Source organism: Myotis daubentonii, chromosome 16 (genome assembly GCF_963259705.1).
Source record: "Myotis daubentonii chromosome 16, mMyoDau2.1, whole genome shotgun sequence".
Taxonomy (NCBI): domain Eukaryota; kingdom Metazoa; phylum Chordata; class Mammalia; order Chiroptera; family Vespertilionidae; genus Myotis; species Myotis daubentonii.
In genome coordinates this window covers 56,052,192-56,058,314 of record NC_081855.1, presented here as the reverse complement: position 1 = coordinate 56,058,314, position 6,123 = coordinate 56,052,192, and the positions used below count along the sequence as shown (strand labels likewise).

At 62.4% G+C, this 6,123-nt stretch overlaps 1 protein-coding gene across 1 annotated transcript in view; it reads left to right on the top strand.

Moving 5' to 3' along the window:
• Positions 1-3,462: 3,462 nt before the first annotated feature.
• Positions 3,463-6,123, top strand: part of CANT1 (calcium activated nucleotidase 1) — a 38,788-nt gene continuing 36,127 nt past the window's right edge. The window contains exon 1 of the mRNA XM_059671415.1: positions 3,463-3,469. The gene's annotated coding sequence lies outside the window, so the exon portion shown is untranslated. The remainder of the gene's footprint in view (positions 3,470-6,123) is intronic.

Sequence of the window (6,123 nt, the reverse complement as noted above, 5' to 3'; positions counted from 1 at the left end):
CTCCGAGCGCCCGCCCGCACGCAGCTGGGAGGGACCGTAAACAAACAAACGTTCCCTCCTGAGAGCTGAGGCCTGGCCTTAGAGGCTCTGCATGGGCCTCTGGTCAGGGCGCCTCTGGGTCACGGGCCAGGCCGCCCGCCCGGCGCGTCTTTAATGTTTCGTCTTCCTGTTTGGTTCTCGACATTCAGACCCCCCTCCCCCTTCTCCCTGGGCCCACCCTGCTGACCCCTGTTTTCCTGGACAGTGTCCGTCCCCCCCAGGCCTCCCGTGGTCTCTAATCACCGCTCTCCTCTCGCAGGGGTGCGTCTCTTCAGTCCCTGTGGTTTATTTGATCTTTCTCTTTCCTTCCTGATGCTTTTGGGCTGGAGCCCTGTCTATTTCATCCGTCTTTTCAGAACACCCGCCCTGAGTTTCTCTGTTTTCCCGATTGTTTTCCGTGTCCGTCTTCTCCGCTTTCATTTTCTTTGGGTTTATGTTGTTGTTCCTTCTCGGGTTTCAAACGCGGCCTGTTCGGTCGACTTATTTTGAAGCCTCTTGTTTTGCCGTGAGGGGCTGAGGGGGGACACTGCCCTCTGAGGGTGACCCGCTGTGCCCCCGGCTTTGGCTCGGCGGCACTTTGGTTTTCATTAGGTGGGAAGACGGTGCGACTCCTGTTAGTTCCCCTCCAGCCCTCCACCCGCCCTTCCGGGGGCGAGTGGGATCCGCCAGCCCCGCCCACCCGCGTCCGTATTTGTGTATCTTTCCCACAGCATCTCCCGACCGCACCGTCACGAACACGAGGACTACTCCAGCCTCGGTCGTGTTTTAGGAAAGGGTCAGTCGGCCTTCCCCCGTCGGAGCCAGGGTGCCCGGAGGTCAAGTTGTTTATAATGTCAGGGTCAGGCTTCGCTTTCATGGTATGGACCCGGGTCCCCTGCGCTTTCCGGAAAGCTCCTCCCGTGGCTGTGAGCGCGGTGTTGGGGGTTTCCTGTCCGCGTTCACCAGCGAGGTGACCGGCCATTTTTCTTTCCTGCCACTTTCTCATCAGCTTGTGGATGAGACGATGATAAAAACGCGTTGGAAAACGCCCCCTTTTCCGCTTTTCCGGAGGGACCTGTGCAGCGCTGGGGTTGCTTCCCTACAAACACCGGGTACCGCTTACTCACGAGCGGCCGCGCCCAGGAGTGCGCTTTGCGGAAAGCCTTTCACGGCGCCTCTAGTTTACGCTGAGGCTCTTCAGGTCTCCTGTTTCCTCCCAAACGAACGGCGTGCGTTTGAACAACAAAGAGTGTCCGTGACCTCGTTTCTCAGCTGATGAACACGAAGTCGGTCCTGACCTGTGCTTCCTCTTTCCTTCTGACTCAGCGTCTAAGTCACCGATCTTCCCGCCTGCTCTGGGCACAGGCCGAGCGCGCGGCTCCCTGTCCGTCTGGACTCCCACGCGGCCCTTTATGGCTGTTGCCGTGTCCAGCTCCCGGCCACGCGTCTCAGTCCCGCGTTCCATCTCTTCAGCCGTGGGGGGAGGGGGGGCTTTAACGTCCCATTGTGGTAACGCTGCTGTGCGCTCCCCACCTCCCACCTGCTGGGCATCAGACCCTTGCTGGCTGGTGTTTAGGAAGCGGGAACTCAAACCAGCGGGCAGCTAAGGTGGCGGCTGCCTCCACTGAGTCGCAGCATTTCCTCCATCGTCAGGGGGCGGTTTCCCAGTCGCCGGGAGGACAGGGACTCTGGTCCCACTTGTGCAGCTCTCTCCAGAGCAGCCCCTGCCCTCGCCGGCCACTCTGCCCTGAATGGTGTCCCCTGAAGCACAGAATTTTAATTTTTTTTTGCTAGGTCGGAGGGAGGCCCAGGAGCCCGTGCGTGCACAAGGCAGATGGCGGCACAGATACCGGGCCCTCCCTGGAACTCCTAACAGGTCAGCGTGCCAGACAGATGGCGACAGAGACTCCTTCCTGGAACCCGTGAGGGACCTGCCCACGGTGGGAACCCCCGCAGCTCATGCCCCCGCCCTCACTGAACAGCTGTATTAAAATGCCTCACTCCCTCTTGGTGCCGGTGCCGAGACTTCACTGGCCCCGCCCTTTGGGCCCGTGTGGCTCGCCCCAGTGCAGATTCAAGTACCACCTTTGATTTGCCTGGCTCTTTAACTCTCTGACTTTGTCTCCTGCACCACGAACCCTTACATTTTTTAAATACATATGTTTATTGATGTCAGAGAGGAAAGAAGAGGGAGATAGAAACATCGATGATGAGAGAGAATCATGGATCGGCTGCCTCCTGCAGGGCCCGCACTGGGGATGGAGCCCGCAACCCGGGCCTGTGCCCTGAGCAGGAATAGAACCGGGACCTCCTGGTCCATAGGCCGATGCTCAGCCACTGAGCCACACCGGCCGGGCCAGAGTTTTACGTTTTGACGATGTCCAGTTTGGCTGCTTTTCCTCTGTGCCGGGCGTGTGGAGCCATATCCAGGGCAGGGCGGAGTGCGGGGCAGGCGAGGCCACCCGCTCCCCAGGCCGCCCTCCCTCTGTGCAGGGCCCTCCATGGGCGGGTCCCCTGGAGCGCTGCCCTGGCACCTGCGTCCGGGTGAGCTCATCCGCCAGTCGGTTCCAGGACGCTCGCTCAGTCACCCTCGGGAAGAAGTAACCGCGACACTCCCATCCCCCCTCCCTGGCCCCTGACTCCTGACCCCAGCCCAAGCCGAGCCCAGAGCTTCCGGAGCCCCGACTTTCCCAGACCCCCGCAGAGAGAAGAGGCGTGCCTGTGCGGGGTGGTCGTAGTTTCTTCTGCAAAAGGCTTTCTTGTGTGTGTCTGGCCCACAGCTGGGAGGGGCTCTAGGGTGGTGAAAAGGATGCCTGTAGCCCTGGCCGGCATGGTTCAGTGGTTAGAGTGTTGGCCCGTGTACCAAAGGGACTTGGGTTCAATTCCTGGCCCAAGTCGGGGTGCATGCAGAAGGCAGCCAATCAATGTGTCTCTTTCACATCAATGTTTCTCTCTCTCTCTCTCGTCCCCCCTCCTCCCTGGGAAAAAATATCCTAAGTGAGGATTAACAACAACCAGAAAAAGGTGCCTCGAGTCTCAGGGAGAGGCTCATGGCAGAAGCCAGACTCCAGGGCGCAGAGGGGCTCCGGCTCCCAGTGCTTGAGGGAGCCTTTCTCGGAGACACGCCCGCCCAGCCCCGTCCTCCCGATGAGTTTCACCTGCTCCCCCAGGACGGGCTCCCAGGAAGTGAGAGCGCTGGGCCTGCGGGCAGCACCGGGGCCTGGCTCGGGGTCCTTCCCCCCACAAGGCCTCCCGCCTCCCGAGGGCCCCTCCCCGGTGTGGGGAGGCCTCTGCGCGGCCTGGAAGGGGGCGCGGCCACCCCCACGCGGGTTTGCATCTTCAGGAGCCGCTGGGCGCCCTGGGCCTCTCACCAGCTCTCTGCGCTCCAGAGCCTCAGCCGGGGGCACAGCAGCCCCGAGAGAGGTAGGTGGGGCCCCGGGGCAGGCTGAGCGGGCGACGGGCCTGCCCCTGGGAAGCGGCGTGGGGGGGGGGGGGTAATTCTGACGCATCTGGGCTCAGGGGTGCTGGGCAGAAAGGAGTTGGCGGGTCTCAGAGGCCGAGGGAGGCGAGATGGTTCTGAAGGCGGCGACGGGAAGGGGGGCGGGCGGCCGGAGCTGGAAGAAGGGGCGTCCGGGTCTGTTCCTTCCACACGTGGAAGCGGGAGACCGGTCGGGGTGGGGGTGGGGTGCCGAGGGCATTACCCCGCCCTTGGACCAGGGCCATCCTGTGGGCTGTGACGCGGTGTCTGGCTGTGTTTGACCTGCGTTTCCCCGGCGACTGATGATGCGGGCGTCTCTGCGCGTGCTTATTGGTGTCTGGACCCCCTTCCTTTGGAGAGGTGTATGGAGATCCATTGTCTGTTTCTCACTGGGCCGGCTCTCTGCTCTGGGGCACAGGCGTGTCATGTCGGCTGGTGGCGATCCCTCCTCGGGTCCACGCGCTGCAGACGTTCTCTCCTCCTTGGAGTGGCCTTCTCGCTGTCTTCGTGGGCTCCCTGGAAGCGCAGAATTGCAAACGTTGATGCTGCCCTGTTTATCTGTTTCCTTCTGGGGCGCGTGCTTGTGGTGCCAGATCAGGAAACCGTTGCCTAATCCAAGGTTATGATCACTTACCTGTAGTTTTTCCCTACAAATGTTACAGTTCCAGCTCTTATGCTTAGGCCTTTGATCCAGTTCAATTTAAATTTTGTATATGGTGTGAGGTAGGGGTCCAACTCCCCATTTGCACAGAGAGGCGTCTTGTTTTCATCATTTTCTGCAACTTCCTGGGTTGTTGTTGTTGTTGTTTTTCATGAGCTGGGCAAGCAGGTCTCATTTTATCCCAGTTCCTCCGCCCCAGGGAAGCCAGCCTGCCGCCATGCGGTGGGGTTCCCATGGTGAGTCCCACGGAAAATTAAACACATGGATGGACGGATGGACACACACTCTCACCCAGAGGACGGGAGTGCCCTCTTCCCACCCCTTCCCTGGCTGCGTCCATCCGGGAAGTCCTCACTGAGCGGTTCTCCCCTTCGGCTGAGTCACCGCCTTCTCAGTCCTTCTGCTCAAGCCCAGATGTTTGTGCTGCGCCTGAGTTTGCAGGGGCGGTCCGCCGGGAAGGGGCCTACGAAGCAAAGCTGCTCAGGGCGGGCGTCAGAGGGCGCAGGTGACTCGTGAAGGCTGGCACCCACGCCACCCTGCAGTTAAAACCCGGGAAAGCCCCCTGGCGGGCCAGTCCCCGATGGTGTGTGTGAGCGTGCCCCTGGCACCCTGCAAGGAGGAGCGGGTGATACTGGGAGAAAGAGGGAGCGGGAAGGGAGTGGGAGATGCGGCTGCGAGGAGGGGTGTGAGGAGCTCCGAGGGAGGGACATCAAAGGGGCAGTGGGCCCGGCCGGCGTGGCTTGGGGGCTGAGCATCGACCTATGAACCAGGAGGTCACGGTTCCATTCCCCGTCAGGGCACATGCTGGGGTTGTGGGCTTCATCCCCAGTGTGGGGCGTGCAGGAGGCAGCCGGTCCATGGTTCTCTCTCATCGTGGATGTTTCTCTCTCTCTCCCTCTCCCTTCCCCTCGGAAAGCAGTACAAAACATTTTTTAAGAAAGGGGGGCAGTGGGTGGGCCGCGGAGCAAGCACGGCCTCCTCTCCGAGCTGGCGTGTTCGGCGTTGGGTCAGGGGTCCACGCTCCGTGGGACTGTCCCTGCAGAGAGGGCTGGCGGTGGGCACCTGGGTGAAGCTGACTCATCCTCTCAGCCCACCTTTGGGAATGATGCCCAGTCCTGCTCCCAGTGAGTGGAAAGGGAACCCCTGCCCCATGGCCTCAGCTGGGGGCGGGGGGGGGGCAGTACGGGACCTGCTCTTTGTCTGGCAGGAAGCAGGATGGCAGTGTCTGCCCGGGCCTGGCCCCAGCCCAAGGCTGAGCGCCCACACAGCTCACCCAGGACCCGGCGAAGGAAGGACACCCGCCGCTGGCCAGCGCAGCCCAGAAAGAGTGGGCGGCCTCGGCACTGCCCGCCGGCGCCGGGTCAGGCCCTGGCTGAGCACCCAGCTGGCAGGCGCCAGGGAGAAGCCACATCTGCTCTCGGCCGCTTGGCGGCCAGCGGCTGTGGGCTGCGGGGGGAGCAGCCTGCAGGGGCGGAGGGTGCGAGCCCACAGGTGCCAGTGGGTGACGGTGTCCCCCCTGAAAGGCAAGCCCAGTCCTCGGCCCGGTGCCTGTGCGTTGGCTCCTCTGGAGCTGAGGGCTTTGCAGGCATCACGGGCTTGAGGATCCGCCAGGAGGCCATCCTGGGTTTGGCTGGGCCCATGTGCAGTGACCAGTGTCCAGGAGGGAGCGGGGAGGGAGATGTAAGGGACGGCGAGAAGAGGGCTGTGTGCAGGCAGACACGGGCGGAGACGGGAGAGACCGCCTCAAAGCGCCGGACCCGGAACCTGGAAGCTGGAAGGGCGGCAGGGAGGACCCCCCACAGACCTGGGGTGGGGGTGCGGGTGAGCCTTGGCCTCCAGGACTGGGGAGAACTGGTCTCTGTTGTTGGAAGCCATCAGGCTCGTGCTGGGTTGCCCCGGAAACAGATGCAGGGGCCGAGTCCCACCTGCCACTCAGGGCTCCTCCAGCACAGGGCATCCCCCAGGC